The sequence below is a fragment of the Cavia porcellus genome, unplaced genomic scaffold, assembly GCF_034190915.1.
Source record: "Cavia porcellus strain 051 isolate PalLab524CR breed Dunkin Hartley unplaced genomic scaffold, mCavPor4.1 scaffold_15, whole genome shotgun sequence".
Classification (NCBI taxonomy): domain Eukaryota; kingdom Metazoa; phylum Chordata; class Mammalia; order Rodentia; family Caviidae; genus Cavia; species Cavia porcellus.
In genome coordinates this window covers 64,797,591-64,819,564 of record NW_026947498.1, presented here as the reverse complement: position 1 = coordinate 64,819,564, position 21,974 = coordinate 64,797,591, and positions in this window count along the sequence as shown.

Below are 21,974 nucleotides of genomic sequence, written 5' to 3'. Positions count from 1 at the left end.
GCTTGAAATGAAGTCACTTCTTGACTTGAGGGCTTGTGCTAAGTCAGCTGTGATTCTGATGGGCTTTTGATTATAGGTGATTTGTTTTATTTCCCTAATAGCTTTTAAGATTCTATTGTTGTGTTAAATTTCTGGAATCTTAACAATGATACATCTGGCTGTAAACTTTTTTTGATCATGACTTTTTGGAGTTTGTATTCATTATGTATCTATGTCAATTTTTTTTTTCCTACCAGGAATGTTTTCTGACATGACATCTATGAACATTTTTTTGTATCATTTGTGCTATCTCCTGCTTTTTCATTGGCTGCAATGAATCTTAAGTTTCTCTTCTTCGCATCATGTAGCAACTGTTGGATTGAATTTTCAGTGTTCCTTGCTATTTTTAAGAAGTCTTTTGATCATAATCACTAACTAAAAGGTTGTCTTCTATATCTGAGATTCTGTCTTTGCATTGGCTCATTCTTCTATGGTTATTTTCAATGGATTTTTTATTCTTCTGGATGTCTGTTTAAATTTCTTATGGATTCCATTTTTTTTCCCTAGGTTGAACTTTTATGGATTCCGTCATTTTCTTAAGGTCCTCTTTTTAAAAAAATCTATATCTGCTCTAGAGTCTCTAAGCATGGTTTGCATTGTGGCAGTCAGCTGAGAAATTATTTCTAATTTGATGTTTTCTAGAGTCTCCTTTAATTACTTTGTTGTCATCACATCAGAGAGGCCATCTAGGTGGCATTTAGATTGTCCCATCTCATTGCTTCCTGAGGTGCCTTTGGCAAATTGGATATCTGAGGTTGCATGTTGTCTAAGTGTCTTCTCATTTTCTTTCTTTCTTTTTTTCTTTTTTATTTTAATTCCTGGGTTGATGTTTGTAAACTGCATATAGTAAGTTGTTTTATTGTTAGTATTTAGAACTTTTAAGAAATGACTACTTTGAGGTGTCTTCTTGGTGCAGATGGTTTTTAGGTTTGAGTTTGTTGCAAGATTGTACTTCTTCAGTTTGTTGGTTGTGAAAAGTTGCAGCCTGCTGGGCCCAGACCCTGGTTCTTTGGTACTGTACCATAGTATTTTTGATGACCCTTAGTCAATTGCAGTCTTGGAGTACCACAAAGAATAGGTGGTTAGAACAATTATGTCACTTTTGGCTCAAGTGGTAACAACAGCAATAACAGTAGCACCAAACACAGCCTAGAAAATTACAAACTGAGGTAACCGTTAATTTGCCAGCTTTAACTGTATGAACTCAATTGTGATTATATAACAAAATCTAAAACAAACCAGAATATTATTTGCAATATGTAAGTCCTTCCCTCAGGAGTTAAAATTTAAAAGAGGTTAGGGAAAAAACAGAGAAGTAAAAAAACATTAGAAAGTAGAAGTAAGCAAGAAGGACAAAGGAATCTCTGTCCTTTTATGTCAAGTAGTCTTTAATAATGAAATTGGGAACACCAATATTCACTGTATAATTTATACCTGTTATCTCTTCCTGTTGAGTTGTTTTCTATACCAGTATTTAGTGACCTCTGTATCCCTTGTGATCAGTTTTGAGTTAAAGTCCATTTTGTCTGAAAATAGGGTGTCTACTCTTGCTTGCTTTTGGCTTCTAATTGTATAAAGAATTTTCAGTCTATGCATTTCTTTGTGGATGAGACATTTCCCTTTCAGGGAATATATGGTTGACTGTTTTGGAATCCATTCTGTCAGTGTGTGTCTTTTGATTCAAGAGTTAAGAAAATTTACACTGAACATTATAATTCAGAGATATTCTCTGGCTCCTGTCATATATATTTTTGTCAGTGCCAATTTTCTTTCTACTTCCTTTTGTTAAATCACTCTCCTGGTTAGATGTGTTCTCTCCTTTGGGCTTTGATGATGTTGGCCATTTTGAGTCTGTTTTAGATTCCTTTGAGTATTTATCTGTAGTGCTGGCTTGGTGGTCATATGCTTAGGCTTTCTGTTTTTTCATCTCTCCATCAATTTTGAAGGATAATTTTGCTGGATATAGTGATTTGGATTGGAAATTTTTTCTTTTAGGCTTTGAAAGACTTCATTCTAACCTTTCCTGGCCTTTATGGTTGATGTTGAGAAATCTGCTCTTATTCTGATAGGCTTGTCTTTATAAATTACTTGATGTTTTTCTCTAATGTTTTTTTTACTATTCTCTCTTTTTTCTGTATTTCTGAGACTTTGTGTGTTACAGAGAGGTTCATTTGTGATGTGTTTATTTGGGGTTCTGAATATCTTGTTTACTTCGATATCCATTTTAGTCTCTAGATTTGGAAATTTTTCAGCAATGATTTTGTTGAATACTTTTTTTATACCTTTAGATTCCTTCTTCAGCCTACTTTGACTCCTATCTTCTGTAGTTCTTTTGAAGTTATCTTGGAACTTTTTGTTGTTTTTATAGTAAAACTTCCTTATTCTTGTCTTTAAGCCCTGATACTTTATGTTTTGATTAGTAAGGTATATCAGTATGGCATTCACTTGTATTTTTTATTTTCTATTTGTACTTGTTTCTTTTCAGAATCTCTAATTCTTTACTAAAGTAGTCATTCATATCCTGCACTGTCTTTTTAAACTTACTGTTTGTGCTTTCTTTAAGCTTTTTGAGCATTAATAATTAAATCCTCTGCTTGCTTATTATATTCTCTCAGTTCATTGAATATATTATGTTTGCTTATTTATTTCTACTTTGATCTTTTCAAATAATTTAACCATATTGCTTTCCATTTTTTTTTTTTGCCAAAAACATCCTCTACTTCACTGCCCATGAGATCAACTTTTGGGGAGTTAAAGGTTTTGAAGCATCTGCATGTCTTAGTTTCTCAAGCTTTTAATGTTTTTTGTGCTGAGGCTTAATGATCATTACTTCTAATATTTGTAACAACTTCACCAATAATAATAATGAACCCACAAGTTCAGAAAAGACTGATAACCACAGACACAGTCAGTAATGAAGCCAAGATTCCAATTCAGAGTTGAGTTAGAAGCTGATATTTAATACTATGAGCATGTTTTGCAGAACATTCCTAGGCCACAAGGCAAGTTATCAAGACATAAAATTTCTGAGGGCCTTAAGCAAATACAAAGTTTTGGACAGAATTAGTCTGCTATGTAATGTTGAGCTGCCTTGAAATGTTGATTGTATGTGAGAGGAGAATTTCTAGTATCCATATTGCTTCAACTTCTTGAAAGTTCCTTGGGAAACAATCTTCCAAGCTTTAGATAGCCATTGTAGAGACTAATAAAATAGAGTCTCTTAAAACATAGTCTGTATTTTAGCAATTCTATGAAGAAAGCCTCAGTATTTCTATGGTAGGATGGGAGGAAAGCCTCCTTGCTTGGTCTTGCCATGAGTCTCATCAGAGGAAGCATTCGCTGGTCCTAGAGGAAGCATTCGCTGGTCCTAGAGGAAGCATTCACTGGCCCCTGAAGCCACCAACCAGGTTATACCACAGAGGTAAGATCTTCATGCCACAGACTGGGAATATGGTTAATTAGGTGTCTGGGGCTCTTGGTAGAAACATGTATTTTTGGACAAAAATGTACATAAATGGTAAGTGTATTTGTAGCCATAAGAGTCTCTGTTTTGTAATAACCATATAAATGTTCTCATAAAAAGATATGGGGTAAGAGAAAAGTGACAGAAAGGCTGATTAGCATTTTATGACAGAATTCAGCTGCATGACAAATAACTTGTTGCTTTATAACCCAGTGAATTCCTCTTTCAAGTGCTACAGGTGCTGAGATGTTTTGTTCTTTTATTTGTCTTTTTCATTTTTATCAGTACCAGGGATTGAACTCACAACCACACACTGGCAAGGCAGGCTCTTATGCCGCTGAGCTAAATCCCCAGCCCCTCATTATTTATTTTTTAAAATATATTTAACCATGAAAGTGTCTCAAGTAATTTATGGTAAAATGGAATAAAATTGCAATAGTAAACAGAATGAATAGTACTGATATGTATTCGTACTCTAATCCAATTACACCAGAATTTTTGTAAAATTGTTTTTAGTTATTTTTTGTTACTGTATTTTCAAGTATATATTGATGCAGAAATAGAAGAAATATTTAGATACTAATCATCAGTATTCTAATTGTGTGATGGATGTTACAAAATTGATCTTTGCCATTAATTCTCCCCAATTTTAGGTATGGCATACTGAGTGTATTAGTTCTGGATGTTAAGAGGGAAATGACTTTCACTTTGTTTGAGGTACTAGATTTTTGATTAAGAACTGTCTCTACTCTACAATTTTGAATGGGAATAGGTGAAAAAAGGCAGGGAAGATACCTTGCTTAATTCAGCAAAGGATTAGTTATTATTGCTGAGAAACAATTCAACAGCTGTTTTTCTCATTTACAGATACAGGAATCACCCCAGGTTTCTTTAATTGCTGGTGGTAGATGAGGATATTAGCTCTCATTTACTTCAGTAGGAGTATAATATTAATACATCAAATTTACCAGCATTTAAAAGAAGAGTGAAGAAAATCTGCTTACAATTTCATCCTCCTGATAAAAACTGATAAATTACGCCTTAAAATACAGAGGGTGCAAAAATTCACCTCTTATTTGTAATCACTCAATACATTTAGCAATGTTGGAAGCCCACCTTGTATTTAGTACCATACCAGGCAGCAGGAGATAAAAGAAGACAGTCTATCTCTGACCTCCAAAGAGTCAATCCATTTGAAAAGTTAAGATGATTGAATGTAACACTTAATGAGCAATGTGGTGTGGTATAATAAAATACCATAGTATATGGATAAAAATGATGTAGTCACTATGGTCTTGATTACATCTGTAATTTAGATTGATAATACTTTATACATTCTAACTAATGACAAACATTGGATGGATTGAGAATCAGGAGATGACATCCTAGTTGGCACTTTGAATAAACCACTTAACGTACATATTTTTCCAGATAAAGCAAGGACATGGCATTATATGACTTTCAATGGGCCTTCTGTTTGGAATTTTAAAGGCTTGGACTCTGAGTACTATCTTCAGAAAAATTTATTGTTTCCGTAAAGCTGGAAGGTGGAGACAGTTGGAAAGCCTGTCTCTGATGTAACACTGCTTGAAATATTTCCTGATAAGTAGGGTTCTGGGACTCCAGTCCTGAGAAGTTGTTGTGTCTGACTTGGATAATTATGGGATTGGAATTGCCCTTGGCTGCAGGTCATGGAAGAAAGATGGATCTGAAGGCATCATCTCAGGGGGACTCTAGAAGTCTAGTCCGTCAAAGAATCAGTTTTCAACTAAGTGAGGAGCAAGTGCACGGATGTCAGAGGCAGTGAGAAGTTCTGAGCAGATACTGAAGAGTTGATCTGAGTTACGGAGAGTAACCACAGATTAAGGACAGATCCCTGAGTTTTTTCCTAGGTGAGCAACATGGCAGCCATTTTCATACACTACTTCCTATGGTCTTGGCTTTTTCCTGCAAGTGTAAAGATACATAAGTTGATTTATGTTCTCTTGGCTTATCCTTTTTATGGACAACGGCAGATCTTTGAAACTGTAGTTGGCTGAGGTTGAGCTACTTCAAAGTTTAGTTGTGAAGATTTCTCAGCTCTCTGCTCCGGGTCTCTTTCTTACCCAATATACTCAGCTTTCTATTACCATCACAGTGACTTTTCTTCAGTTCATAGCTTCTGACCTTGAAATTTCACCGTATAAGAACTTCATTAGGTATTGCAGCCAAACCTTAACATTTTAAGATCTTCAGTGTTTCAAATTATTTTTTTGTTTTGACTTACTTATTGAATGATCTCAACCACTTTTACCATCTTACTTTTTAGCCAAATTATGCTCCCTAATGTTTCTTACCACTCGGCCTTCATTCAGCTGTTATTCCCAGAATGTCTTTTCCTTACATAAATTTTATGTAGTATCCAATTCAATCTCAGTTTTCCACTGGACATCTCTTTAGATACAGATACAATTTATTTGTGTTTTGAATTTCTGTAGTCATTTTCTTCTTCTCCCTCTAAAATTATTATATTAAATAAATATAAACCTATTGTGAGCTGTTATTTCTTTAATTGGAATAACTCATTCAAATTGCTCAAGTAATTCTGTCAAAATCCCACTGCAAGCAATTTCTTAAATGCAAGGATTTCAAGTGAATAAAAATGCATTTCTGTCCTTCTTTTTTCTTTATTTTTCAGGGAGTACTCAATTCTTTTCAGCATTAATAAGTTGACATTCTTAAAGTTAACATTGGAAGCCTTATTTTGAAAACTTTTTAAATTCAACTTTGTAGCCCCTATATGATACTCCCAAGTGTCCCAGACAGATCAGCATGATTGTTCATGCATGGCTTTCTCACACAGACTGCCGGGATCCTGCCTTCTGCAGCAGTACTGGCCCAGTGGATATCTGACAGTTTGATAATCACTCTATGTTGCATTTCTTCATCTTTAAGATGCTGTTATGGCTTATATCTGGATGTCCCCCTACAGAGTCATGTGCTCAGAGATGGGGCATTTCAGAGGTGGCTGGATTAAAGGTGTGTGAATATGGATTGAAGATATGATGACTAATTTAGTCTACTGTTTAGTTTAACATAATTCTAGGTGTGGATAATGGGAAGGCTCACTCTGGGTGTGGGTGATACCACCCAGAGACTTGTGGTCTGGATAGGATAAAAGAAAAAGTAAGGCTTGCTTCACTGATTGCTGCTTACTTCTCCCACGCCATGAACTCTTTCTTTACCCTTCCTTTCTGCCACGTTCTCTGCCTGAGAGCCAGCTGAATATGGACTTTGAGTTCATGAACCGTGAGCTGGGATAAACCTTCCTTACCTGAAGTTGTGTTGAATATTTTGTCCCAGCAATGGGAAAGTAACTCTAACAGATGAGGTTAATGACAATCTGGTTGTGGTTGAACAAGCAAGTTAATGTCTGCAAGGTGCCCACACTAGTGGTGGGTGTGCAACAAATACCAACTAAACAAACTCTTATTTATTGTTCAGTTTAGAATTGAACTAATCCCTTGAAATGCTTTATTTCTATTATCATGTAACTACTTCTTGGTCAAATTGTGATCCATGTTGATCTTTAAACTGTGTTTCCCAGTTGGTCCTACAAAGAGCCACTTCTTCTCAGTCTTATATCAGGGCAAGGCTTTGTTTTGTTTTTTCATTCCCCAGTGTCCCACTATCTCCTTGTTCAGAAAGACTTTGCTAGGCTCTGACAGGTAGCTCCTTTCATTGTCTTACATTGAGAATACAAATGGCTAATATCCCGCTTTGCATTTTAGGTGTAGGCTAAGAGGAAAATTTCCACTCTCAGTGGCACTGTGCTATTGGTTAGAGGCAGATTGAAACTTTTTACTTTTCCCTACAGCATTCAGGGAGGAGAGGCAGGGCCTGGTGGAGGAGCAGTTTGATTTGAAAGAGCAAATTCTAACAACAGCAGAGAGACCAGGGGAAGAGCTGTTAGGCAGCCTTCCAAACATACCATACTGTTGATTCTAACAGTAAAGAGGCTCTTCTTCTAATCACTCTCTTTGCATTTCTGAGCCCTGTCAGCAAAGGCAGTGGTGATGAGAGACTGCTATTGCAGATGTGGCTTGCATGATAGGGCTAGCTAACTGGTAAAGGACGGAGATGAAAAGTAAATTAGAAAAACATGTATGTGATTTGTGCTTTTTTGGAAGATTTTTTCATTCCTGTCAAGTGGGAAAAATGGAAAAGTTAGTGCGTATATTTTCCTTTCATTTCATTTAGTGACAAAGCCACACTAAGTTGGAAGTTACCACTGAACCAGCACAGGGCTAGCCCTGTAGTGGACAGTAAATGTTAACTGTCTCTGAGATGTCCTAGAATTATCCTGTGCAGAACAACTTCCATGTATATATATATGGTTCCCAAATTGCCTCAAATGCAATGTGCAATCTAGGTACCGTTTAATCAATTTTTAAAAGATAAACGATCATTTGCTATTTCTGAGACACAGTCCCTTTTCTTATACAATAAAAAGCAATTGCTTTTTCGTAGGGATATCACATTGAGATTTCATATCTTATTCATATTTATCACCAACATTCATTCTTATCTATCGCTCACTAGTCCTTTTCAGTCTATTTTTCATTTCCAATGAATATTTGTGCTTTGGAACAGTTTTCCTCAGTTGAGAATATTTTAGTTTATATAGAGTCTGCATTTTTTCAAATTCAATCTCTTTATCCCTTTATATTTTTAAAGCCTTAGGGTTTTGTTTTCCATTCGTAAGTTTTCATCATGTAGAATGTTTTCCTTCCCAGCATTAACAGCATCACAGGCTCTATCTTGTTCCCAGATCATGTGCCTGTGAGCACAATGGTAAGATTTGAGAAAAACACTTGGCAAATGCTGAATAATTTAGTGAATAATTAATGGGAGGTATTATTAAAGTATTTCCACAGTGGAAATAGTGCAGATTTTCAGACACACACTGTAGGATGGTGGGACTCAGGATGCTCCAATCTGCCTTCACCTGTCAAAATTCAAGATGTTATTCATTTCTTTTTGCCCAACTCATAGCACCTGCTTTTGATTTCTGGTATCAGGCAGGGGAAAGAATGAGTGAAATTAGGTGGAAAGGAAGGTTAGGGATGAGTCAAAATGTATTCACAAAGAGAGGAGGGAAGACTGGGCTCAGCTTTCTAAACTAGAAAGGCCATTTAAGCAGCCTGTCATTCAGCATGGCTGCAACGACTTGCAGAGAAGTGGAAAGTGCTTTGACGTCAAGCTGTGTGGGCTGGTGTATCAGCCCAATAGTCGCCTACCCATGTGATCTTGGACAAGTCATTTAAACAACTTTTTCTCCTCCTCTTTGTTCTTCACCCTTCTCGGCTTGTCTTCTCATTTTCTTCTTCTTATGAGGGGTGGTTGGGAGTGTGGTTAATTCATAAGTGGACTATATGTGAATTATTATATGTATTTTAAACATATGAAATATTTCAACCACAAAGAAAAATGCAGAGACAGATAGCAAAAAATTCATGGGTATATCAGCTACTTTGTCTAATTTTAACATTTCACATGTTCTCAAGACTGTGTCCTTCTGTCTGAGCTTATTTCTCCCCTCCATTTCTTAACTTGGCATCTAATGCCTTTGAAAGTTTTCATACTTTATATTCACAAACCTATAAAACATTCAATATTGCTTTGTAAGTTTTTTCTATAAGCTTTATATAAATAAGCCTATATTTTCCAACCTGACTTTGTTGTTCAATATTGTTTCTGAAATTGATCCTAATTCATGTTGTTGGAATTCATTCATGCCTATGACTCATTGCACAGTACTCTGTAGTAATTAATATATCATTGTATGTGCTTTGTGATATACATTTGCTGCTTATCGTCTTTTGTCAATATAAATCTGGGCTATAATAAGTATTTCTGAAAATAAATTTGTACACATTTGCTTAACAGTTTCTCTAGGATTTCTGTGCAGGAATAGCTTGAAGGTATGTATATTTTTAACTTTACTAAATCTTGTCACATATCTTTCCAAATGGTTATATCAGTTTATGGTACTATCAGTGATGTAGAAATGCTGCCATCATTTCATAACAATTGGAAATAGAATTTTATGGTTTGTAAACTTGATAGGTGTGAAGTTAGATACTATTGTTTTTTGTTTTTTGACCTTCATTTTCCTCAGTAGTAGTAAGGTATTTTTTTTTTAAATTTTATTTAAGGAGAAAAAGAAAAAAAAGCAGAGAAAGCGTACAAATTATATAGAATTTCAGAAAAATAATGAACAGTAGGAAATCACTAGTTAATGGATTACATATTGTCATAGAAATATTTGTTCAAGTTACAAAATTAAAGCATAGAAAGTGGACATTCAAACAGTGAGACTGCAAACAGTTCTGTTCAATGATCCAACAAAGCTCAGTAATATCATTGTTTATCTTATACACTTAAATATATATGCAGTTATATCGTTTAGAGCACTTTCTTTTACTCTCTTTTGTACAATGACTATGACACATTTTGGGTTTTATTACTCCCACAGTTCTTATTACTTTTTTTGAAAGAGAGTAAAACCAAATGTGACATAACAGAACAAAGTCGGTCAAATCAAAAGGGTGGACATAATAGATAATGTAAAAACATAATACAAGGTGATCAACAATGGTTACCATAATGCCTCCCACTATCTCAAATAGAATTGCCTATATCATCAGTTATAATAAAATTGAACAAAACAGTAAAGAACGAAACCAACAAAACCAAAACATTTGAGACATTACAGGTCTTCAAGAGTAGATAATAGTCAACCAGAATGGGCGTCATAATGAATCCCACTATCTTCACAACTGTTGCCTAAACTTTCGAACCTGGTACTATGAAGCAAAACAGAATAGAGGAACATCAGTCAAAACAAGATGGTGAGAGCAATACAGGGCTTCAACTCAAGTTAATAGAAAATCAAAGTGGGTTACTATAATATATCCTGCTATTTTTATTTATTTTTCCCTTAATTAAAAGGATAAAAATAAAAAAGTAAATAATAAAATGGAGATTGAGGTAAAAGAGGGCATAACAACAAAACAGCGCAGATCAAAACATAACCATGTAAACAAAATAGTGTTTCACCACAGGATAATCCCGATATAAAAGTAGTTACCATAGTGTCTCTTTCCCTGAAATCTTTGAGTATAACTTTGTATACTGTATCATCAAATATATCAAAACGATGTAAAACCATTCAAGAGAATGACAGTATTACAGGGTATTTAGAATCAACTAACAGAAAATGAACAATGGTTTCTGTATAATCTCCTTGTCTATAAAAATTTTTGTTTATACTATCACATATAATAATATCCACTAAGATACAACATGTTAAGACCTATGGAGACAGGAGAACAAAAGCTTGATGGGACTTCAAAACAAGATGATACTAAATCAGCATTACCTATTATGATGTCGTCTTCTCCATAATAGCTGTTTCTATCATCCAATCTTCTCTGCCTCATTTCTGTTGAGCTCTTTTTCTGTCGTTAGTTGTCAGTTTGTCTTCTTCATTTTGTTTTCTGCTCCATTCATTGTGGCCTCTTTGCCACTATTTCTGGATTTTTCGTATTTTTCTTTTTAAAAATATCCTGCAGTATTCTCTATAGAGTTGAATTGGTGGTTGCAAATTCCCCTAGTTCCTCTTTATCCTGGAAGCACCTTGTTTTTCCATCAATTTCCAGGGATAGTTGTGCAGGATATATCAATCTTGTCTGGAGGTTATTATCTTTCAGAGCTTGAATTATTTCCCCCCATGCTCTTCGTGATTTGGTGGTTTGTGCCGAGAAGTATGCTGTAATTCTGATCGGTGTTCCCTTGTAAGTGATCTGTTTCTTGTCTCTGACGGCTTTTAATATTCTGTTCTTATATTGGATTTCTGGTATTTTGATTATTATATGACTGGGTGTAGCTCTGTTTGGGTTGTAGGTGGCTGGGGTCCTGTATGCTTCATACATCTGAGTATCTTTACCTTTTGCTAAATTAGGAAAATTCTCCTGGATTATTTCTGCGAGTAGCTTTTGTAGTTCATTTGTTTGTGTCCCTACCTCTTTTTTTATGTTCTTAATTCTTAAGTTATAGATCCTCTTATCATTTTCTTGTCTTTTTATTATTGCTGCTTGTTTCTTTGTTATTTTTAAGAAGTTTTTCTTTTTTTTTTTTTTAATTTTATTTAAGGAGAAAAGAAAAAAAGCAGAGAAAGGGTACAAGTTATACAGATTTGCAGAAAAAAAATGAACAGTAGGAAATTACTAGTTAATGGATTACATATTGTCATCTTAGAAATAATTGTTCAAGACACAAAATTAAAGCTTGTAAAGTGGACATTCCATCAATGATACTGCAAACAGTTCTGTTCAATGATCCAATAAAACTCTGTGATATCATTTTCTATGTTATACACTTAAATATACATGCAGTTATATAGTTAAGAGCACTTTCTTTTCCTCTCTTTTGTACAATGACTATTGCACATTTTGGGTTTCATTGCTCCCACGGTTCTTATTGCTTTTTTGGAAGAGAGTAAAACCAAATGTGACATAACAGAACAGAATCGGTCAAGTCAAAAGGGTGGACATAATAGATAATATAAAAACATAATACAAGGTGATCAACAATGGTTACCATAATGCCTCCCGCTATCTCTAATAGAATTGCCTATATCATTAGTTGTAATACAATTGAACAAAACAGTAAAGAACAAAACCGACAAAACCAAAACATTGGAGACATTGTAGGTCTTCAAAAGTAGATAAAAGTCAATGAGAATGGGCGTTATAATGAATCTCATTATCTTCTCAGCTGATGCCTAAACTTTCGAACCTGATACTATCCAGCAAAACAGAATAGGGGAACATCAGTTAAAAACCAGATGGTGAGAGTAATACAGGGCTTTAAATCGAGGTAATGGAAAGTCAAAGTGGGTTACTATAATATATCCTGCTATTTTTTCCTTTAATTAAAAGGATAAAAATAAAAAAGTAAATAATGGAGTGGAGATTGAGATAAAAGAGGGCATAACAACGAAACAGTGCAGATCAAAACATAACCATTTAAGCAGAATAGTGTTTCACCACCAGATAATCCTGACCTAAAAGTAGTTACCATATTATCTCTTTCCTTGAAATCCTTGAGTACAACTTCGTATACTGTAGCATTAAGTATATCAAAACAATGTAAAACCATTTAAGAGAATGACAGCATTACAGAGTACTTAGAATCGACTAACAGAAAATGAACAATGGTTTCTGTATAATCTCCTTGTCTTTAAAAGGTTTTTGCTTATACTATCGTACATAATAAAATCCAGTAAGATACAACCTATTTGGACCATTGGAGACAGAAGGACAAAAGCTAGATGAGACTTCAAAACAAGATGATACTAAATCAGTATTACCTATTGAGATGTCATTTTCTCCAAAATAGCTGTTCCTATCATCCAATCTTCTCTGCCTCATTTCTGTTGAGCTCTTATTCTGTCAGTAGCTGTCAGTTTGTCTTCTTCACTTTGTTCTCTGCTCCATTCGTTGTGGCCTCCATTATTTCTGGATTCTTTGTATTTTTCTTTTTTTAGAATATCCTGCAATACTCTCTGTAGAGTTGAATTGGTGGTTGCAAATTCCCCCAGTTCCTCTTTATCCTGGAAGCACCTTGTTTTTCCATCAATTTCCAGGGACAGTTGTGCAGGATATCTCAATCTTGGCTGGAGATTATTATCTTTCAAAGCTTGAATTATTTCCCCCCAAGCTCTTCGTGATTTGATGGTTTGTGCAGAGAAATCTGCTGTAATTCTGATGGGTGCTCCCTTGTAAGTGGTCTGTTTCTTGTCTCTGACAGCTTTTAATATTCTGTTCTTGTATTGAATTTCTGGAATTTTTATTATTATATGCCTGGGTGTTGCTCTGTTTGGGTTGTAGGTAGCTGGGGTCCTGTATGCCTCATACATCTGAGTATCTTTACCTTTTGCTAAATTAGGAAAATTCTCCTGGATTATTTCTGTGAGTAGCTTTTGTAGTTCACTTGTTTGTGTCCCTACTTCTTCTTTTTTATGTTCTTAATCCTTAAGTTATGGATCCTCTTATCATCTTCTTGTCTTTGTATTATTGCTGTTTGTTTCTTTGTTATTTTTAAGAAGTTTTTCATTTCATTCTCCCATATTATAATTCTGCCCTCCAGTTCAGATAGTCTGTCCTTAGTTTCTTTCAAGCTGTTATGCCAGTCTTCGATAGACTTCTTAGTTTCTTGGTAGTCCCTTTGAACCTGCTTCATGTATTCTATGCTTTCCCTGTTTTCTCCATCAAACACTTCTCCCCTATTTTTCTGTTCTTCCATTCCACCATCTGTTTTTTCTTGGGTGGTGCTTAGTATTTCTCTAACTATTTTGCATACTTCTAGCTTCAGGTTGTTGATAACTTCATTCCTGAATTGGTCTATGAGGCTCTCTATATGGCGCCTTATGTGTAATGGTGCGGTGTTTGCTATTGCCTGTTTCTCAGAATTGGGGGCCAAGGAGCCTTTCTTGTTGCTGCCTCTTCCCATATTCTCTGTTCCTTATATATGCAAGCTTATATGAGAGGCCCAGCTTCTCTCCCTGTCAGCCACAGCCTGATCGAATTGTGCCGGTTAGGTGTTCCCACTCACTGCTGCGCACCAGGCAGCCTACGTGGGGCCCGCCCCTCCTGGCCACCGTCAGGCTCTAGGATCTGGGTTGGGCCAGCCTACCGGGTCCGCCGGCAGCGTCACGCAGGCCAGGCACTTTTCACCAATCCCGCCCGAGAGGGGAATGTGTGGCTGGAGTCGCCACCGCGCCCTGCTCCCGCAGGACTGCCCGGGCCCAGAAAGTCCGCTGGAGTCAAACTGTGGTGGAGTGTCAGTTTCTCTCAATCACCTCGCCACAAGTCAGAACATGCCTCCCTGCCCGTCCTGTTTTCGACTCCGTTCACGGACTCCCGTTCTCAGAGTTTCCGCGCGTCTCTCTCCTTGCCGAACCGATGTAGAGGCAGCCAGCCACCGCGCGGCGGGAAACCCAAATGGCGTGGGGTCCAGCCTCAGCAGCGAGGCTTTTCTGTTCCTGTTTTAGCACCAGGACTGCATTCCAAGTTGGTTTCTCTCAGCCAAGTTCGTTCCTGAGTCAGCAGAGCATAACTCCACCTGCTTATGTCTCTTTAGTCCGCACCATACCTGGCTTCTGAGCCTAGTTTTCAGAGAGCCTCCGGTAGTTGCTGTTATCTGTCCGCCATGTTCTCCCGGAAGTCTAAGAAGTTTTTCATTTAATGCTCCCATATTACAAATCTGCCCTCCAGTTCAGATAATCTGTCCTTAGTTTCTTTCAAGCTGTTATGCCAGTTTTCGATAGAGTTTTTAGTTTCCTGGTAATCTCTTTGAACCTGCTTCATGTATTCTATGTTTTCTCTATTTTCTCCATCAAAGAATTCTCCCCTCTTTTTCTGTTCTTCCATTCCACCATCTGTTTTTTCTTGGGTGTTGCTTAGCATTTCTCTAACTATTCTGCTCATGTCTTGCTTCAGGTCCTTAATAACTTCATTCCTGAACTCGTCTATGAGGCTCTGGAGATAGTGCTTTATGTCTATGGTGCCATCTCTGCTATTGCCTGTTTCTCAGGATTGGGGGCCGAGGAGCCTTGCTCCCTCTTCCCATATTCTTTGTTCCTTATATATGCAAGCATAGATAGGAGGCTCAGCTTCCTTCCCTGTTGGCCACAGTCTGATTGAATTGCACCAGCTAGGTGTTCCCGCCCACCACAGCGCACCAGGGAGTTACGGACCAGACAGCCTATACAGGGCCCGCCAGGTCAACCTACCGAAGGCTTCACCACTAGGGTGCACCTCCAGGCACTGGGACCTGGGTTGTGCTAGCCTACTGGGTCTCAGCCAGCAGCGTCATGTAGGCTAGGCACTGCTCACGAATCCCGCTTGAAAGGGGGATATGTGACTGAAGTCACTACAGCGCCCAATTCCGGCAAGTCTGCCCGGTCTCAGAATGTCCTCTGTTGGAGCCTCCTAGACCGTGGAAGAGTCCCAGTTTCCCTCACTCACCGCAGATCGATGCACAGCTCCCTGCCTGTTCTGCTCTCAACTCCATTCACCAATTCCCAGTCTCAGAGCTTTGCGCATCTCTCTCTCTGCCGAGCCAATTCAGATGCAGCAGTGGCAGCAGGAAACCCAAATCACATCTTCCAATGTTGTGGGCTCCAGCTTCCACACTGAGGCTTTATCTGTTCCTGTTATAGCACCAGGATTGCATTCCCAGTTGGTTTCTCTCAGCCCAGTTCATTCTTGGGTCAGCAGGGTGTATTTCCTCTTGCTTAGGATTCCTCACTCTGCATCATTCCTGGATTCTAAGCTGGGTCTTTCAGAGAGCCTCCATAGCTGCTGCTATCTGTCTGCCATGTTCTCCCGGAAGTCAGTAGTAAGGTTAAGTTGTCTGTTTCTTCATTTAGATGTCTTTTGGTTTGGCTATTCTATGAATAATTCTATGAATTATTTGCCTGTGTAAACAGCAAGGAACTGGACTTTAAAAAATTTTATTATCTTTTATATCTGGCATAGATAGATCACATAGATTTGCTGTGTTTAATAATTGATTTTATTTCTCTCATTTTCGTGATATTTTTGGTCTTGCTTTTTCTGTTGTTCTTCTCCTTTTACTGCCTTATGTTGATTGTTATTTTTAATCATTTTCCCTTTTCTACTGTTTGAAATTCATGCCTTCTGTTTTCATCTTTTAAAGGTTACCCTTAACATTTTAACATGCATGTGTAGCTTAAAGTTTGGATTGGGTTCTTCTGAAGTTTTTCTGTGTTCTTTTCCTGAACAACATAAGAAACTTAGAATTTACTTATCCTCTCTCTTTTAACATTTTGTTGTTTAATATTTAAAATTTTTGCTGGGGATTTAGCTTAGCAGCTCAAATGCTTTCCTCATGGTAAGCATGAGGTTGGGAGTTTGATCCTTGGTTATATATATATAATACTATATATATATATAACTATATATATATATAACTATATATATATATATATAGTTAATGATTATATAGTTGAGTTTAAAACATTTTAAAATAATACAGTTATCATTCTTTCACATGCTTCCATCTTTTCCTTTGGATTGAAAATTCTTCTTTAAGTACATCCTTTATTGATTCTTTTGGTAGAACGTACTCTGACTTATTCTGCCTCAAGTGGGCTTTATCTTACTCTGAATTATGAATAGTGGTTTAGATTGGTAAAAGATGCAAGCATGACCTTTTACTTTCCAGAACTTCAAATATATTATTTCTTTGTTTTGTTTCTCTTGTTGTTGTTGAGAAATTATTATTCCATTGCAGATGGCCAAGATGTTCTTTCTGATTGGTTTTCAGATGTTTTCCTTGGTATTTTAAACTTTATGTTGGGTTTCTATGTGACAGTTTTGTTTACTTATTCTGTTCATAAAAAATGTACACCTTGAATTATGACTTCCTTGAATATTTGGAAATGTACTATTATCTTTTAAGCTACTATATCTCCCACTTCTTTTTAATGCCTCTGTCTCTCTGTCTCTCTCTCTCCATCTCCTGTTCTTTCTGATGAACCTGGGAATTAAACTCAAGATCTTGCATTTGCCAGACAAGTGCTCTACTACTGAGGTACTCTTCCAGTTCCTATTTTCTCTTTCTAGAACTCTGATTGGACCTATTTTAATCCTTTCTCTCTGTCTTCTGTTACTATCCAGCATTGCTTTTTTTAAAAAGCTTTTTTTAAAATCTGAAGTTCTCTGAAATTAATTCTGAGCAATTTATTTATAAATGCTCCCTTATTCATTAATTTTCTCTTCAACTATATACATAATCTATTTCTCTGATTCAGTGGTGTGGCTTATGGTAAAAATGGCAGATGGATAAGAGCAGATTATGGAGGCTCCCTGAGGCAGACAACTCAGATGCTGAAACAACACAGCCTGAGAAGTGCTGGTCAGAGGGAGATGGATCCTCTTTTTTTTATTTTATTTTATTTTATTTTTTTTTTGTCTTTTTCGTTTTTTTATCGGTACCAGGGATCGAACTCACGACTGCCTGCTTGCAAGGCAGGTGCTTATGCCGCTGAGCTAAATCCCCAGCCCCGAGATGGATCCTCTTGACTCAGGAAGAAACTAAAGTGAAAAGAAACAGTCAAGCATGCAGTCCTGGGGCTACTATTGAGGCAGCTAAGATTCTGTGCTTTCACGCACCTGAATTCTCACCGCTCCGACTTGCTGGAACCACAGTCGCACTGAAGTTGGAGGTTGGTGAGCTCAACAGAGAATGGAGTCAGCAAGGGGCCTGCATCGACCTGTGGTGACTGCCAGGAATAAAACCTTTCCACGGGACAGGGGCACCAATGGGTAGACATTTTGGAATTGAGCAAGACTGGCAAGAACAAGAAACAGCAGTGACGTCAGTCAGTTGTTCCCTTCCAAGACAAGATTGGTGGGGTATGCTTAGCCTGGGTCATGCCCCTGGCTGAGACCCGATAAGTTGTCCCAAACCAATTCCCTACATGAGGTGTACACTAACACAGTGAAGGCCTCAGCAGGTTGACTGACCCAGATGGGAGGAACCAGCATATGCCACCCCTGTTTGCACTTCAGTAACACATTGGAGTGGGCAGGATCACCTAGCCAGTGTGCTTGAGAATAACTGTAACCAACAAGGAACCTCCTCTATATGCCCGTATGGAAGAAACAAAAAGTATGAGAAGAGGAAGCAATAAGAAAAAGTCCACAACCCCCAACCTTGAGAACATTGATCTAGGAGAGGTAAGTACAAAAGAGATTAAGAACAGCAAACATGTAATATCAGACACGGCATCAGTGGACATAAAGAGATATCTTCAGGACCTCATAGATGAGTTCAAAAGTGAAATATTTCACCAAGTAAAGCAAGATATAAGTAGATTAATAAATTATAAGATTAAGAAATACTAAGCACCTCTCAAGAAGACACAGACAGAAGAATGGAGGAGCACAAAAAAAGGAGAGAAACATTTGATGAAGAATATAAAGAAAACATAGAATACATGAAGCAGGTTCAAAGAGATTACCAGGAAATAAAAAAACTCCATTGAAAGCTGGCAAAGCTGCTTGAAAAAGAAACTAAGGATAGATTGCCCAAACTGGAAGACAGGTTTTCAATGTGGGATCATGAAAGGAAAAATTTCTTAAAACTAACAAGGAAACAGGCAGTAGCAATGCAAAGGCTAGAAGATGACAAGAGGATCTATAATAACTTAAGAATAAAGAATATGAATGAAGAAGCAGGGGTACAAACAAAGGAACTAAAAAGGCTATTCACAGAATAATTAAGGAAGACTTCCCAAACATAGGAAAAGGGAATGATATTCAGATGTGTGAGGCATACAGAACTCCAGCCACCTACAACCAAAACAGAGCTACACCTAGGCATATGATAATCAAGATCCCAGAAATTCAATATAAGAACAGAATATTAAAAGGCTTCAGAGAAAAGAAACAGACTACCTATAAAGGAAAATCCATCAAAATCATGGCAGACTTCTTGACAGACCATCAAATCAAGAAGAGCTTGGAGTGAAGTATTCTAAGCCCTTAAAGAAAGTAACCTCTAGCCCAGATTGATGTAGCCTGAAAAACTATCTCTAGAAATTAATGGAGAAACAAGATGCTTCCAAGACAAAGAAGAACTGGGGGATTTCACCACCACCAATCCAACTCTACAGAAAATACTGGAGGATGTTCTAGAGAGAGAAAAAAGTACCAGGATTCCAGGAACAGTGGCAGAGAGGCCTCAATGAATGGAGCAGAAAGTGGAATGAAGAAGAAAAACAGACAACTAATGGCAGGAAAAAAGCACAGGAGAAATGAGGCAGAGAAGGCTGGCTATAATCTCTAATATAGTTGGCCTTGATACAGTAAAAAAAATAAAGAGAGAAACACAGGCAGAGTAGACCATGAGATAGGGTGCACTGAGATGCTCTTTGTAGGAAATATAATTAACCTGAAAAAGAGTACATGGACTGAAAATCAAATATGAGAAAACAATGCTCTATGTGACAGGGAACCAGAGAGCAATAGGGGCAAATAGACCAGTATTTGTGGATAGGCTGGAAAGACAGGCTTTAATAGGTAAAGGAATACAATTAGAGATCAAGTCCAGGAAGGAGAAGGTTTGGAACCACTTAGGTAAATAGCAGGTTGCCCCCTCAATCTAAAAACTGAGGGTGTTGGTGAGACCCAAAAATGCACAGTGCACCCTGGGGGAGTAAAAGCAGAGAAATAGTCTCAAGAAAGATGGCAGAGGATATTGTTAATAGAGTATCAGGATTTAAAACACATATTACTTGTGATGCTCTTCTTAGAGAGATTTTATTCTGTCCCAGTTTGTCTATGTGCACTAGATCTGAGGGCACAGACTGGTACCCCAAAAATAACAGGATATAGTACAGTAATCATCTTTAATTTCCTATTAACTTAATCTGGACCCTGTATAACTTATACTCTTTTATCATGACTGATCTTAGTTAAAGCTGGTTTGTTTGATTGCTGTTTGGTATCGACAGATTTTATTCAAAACTGTTATGATTGATGGTATCAAGTCTGAGAGTATAGGCAACTACACTGAAGATGACACATTCACTATGATACCCATTCTGGTTGGATTACTACCTGTTTTTGAAGTTTTACAGTATCTACAAAGTTGTGTTTTTATTAATATTGTTATGTATTGCTATATTCAATTATACTATGTCTGATGATATAGCCAATTCTATTGAAGATAACAAGAGACAACACAGTAATCATGGTAGAATTCTTTGTACAGTAGTTTTATATGTCTTTTTCATTTCATGTGTTTATTCGAATATGTTTTGTTTTGTCTTGCTTTGTTTTGTTTCTCCCTCTAATATAGAAAGAATAGAAATACATGTAAAGACTCATGCATGCATAGAACCTATAAAGTTTATGAGAACTGTTCTTATAACGCATGATGAAATGAACAGATACTTTGAAGAAAAAGAGACACTACAGTATCTAGTGCTGATCCCATAGTGTCATGATGTGAAATCCAGCAATACTATCACTCTTTGGTCAGAGTGATTTTAGCCTAGTTTGTTTAATCTCAACATAAATGAAGATATGGATAACTGCATGTATGTTTAAGTGTCTAGGATTCATAACCATATTACTAAGTTTTTGTTGGACAGTTGAACCCAAGTGTTTGCAGTCTCACTCTTTGAATCCCCACTTTGTATGTTTCATTTTTATATCTTGAAAAATTATTTGTAAGAGGACACTATGTAGTCACTAACTAGTGATTTCTTATTGTTTATTTTTTCTTTGAAAGTATGTATTTTTTCTACCCATTTTCTGTTTTGTTTAGTCTTCTTTAAATAAAATTTTAAAAATTCAGTGGTATGGGCCTTCAGCCCATTTGTAAGCCAAGAGGGCCTCCAAAATGTTGTCACAAATAAAACTGGTTCTGAAAAACTAAAAAAAAATCTATTTAACCTATTCCCCATATTTATTTTTTTAGGTACATCAAAGTTACACAATACTGTAATAAATGCATGGAATCTCAGCATCATAGTTCCAGAAACTTTAATAATGTTTTGTTGATTTTGTTTCATTTAACTCACTAAACTCATTTAACTCATGTAACTCTTTTATAGATTTTCTACTCTATTCTTTTTTAGACTTTTATGTTGTACATTATATTGTCTGTTTCTTTTTATAATATTCTATTTTTTCCATAACTGACCTTTTGAAGCTTTTATTTTGTGGTTTCCCTGATAGTTCCGACACTGTATGTTTAGAAGTCTAATTTTTCTCTTTGTTTTATATATTGACATTTGCTTTCTGAGTATATGTGCCTGCTGTGTTTTATAATTTTGGATTAGTACTAATTCAGTGCTACTGTTTTACTTCCAGGTGCCTTGGGCCATGAACAGGTCAGAAACTGTTTTTTTTATGGTTTTAGAGATTGACAATGGTAAGTTCATACCCTATATGCAGAAGCATATTCCTGTCACAAGCCCTTAGAGTAAGCTTTATTTCTACTGCTCCCAGACTATGGTAAATGCTCCCTGGTATGATCCCAGACATAGATATGTACTCGCATACATACAATGCTTTCCTGTTATTTTCCCATGGTAGGTTTTTGAATTCACCCTTGCACTGAATTCACAATTCAATGGAGCTCTTGGTTTCATGTCAGAAAACTTAATTCTAATCTCCACCTTTGTTTCCTGCTCCTGTCTGGGCATAAAACCCCAGTTACAAAATCCAGAATCCTCCCCACCTCCCAGGCAGCAATGGGCTCGGCTCATTTGCGGAAACTACACGTACTTGGCTTGTGGGCTCAGATCCCTCTTTATTTTTGGCCCTCAGAGTTTCCTCTCAGTTTATTATGTGTTCAGTTCTTTAACAGATGTTTATGTGATTCT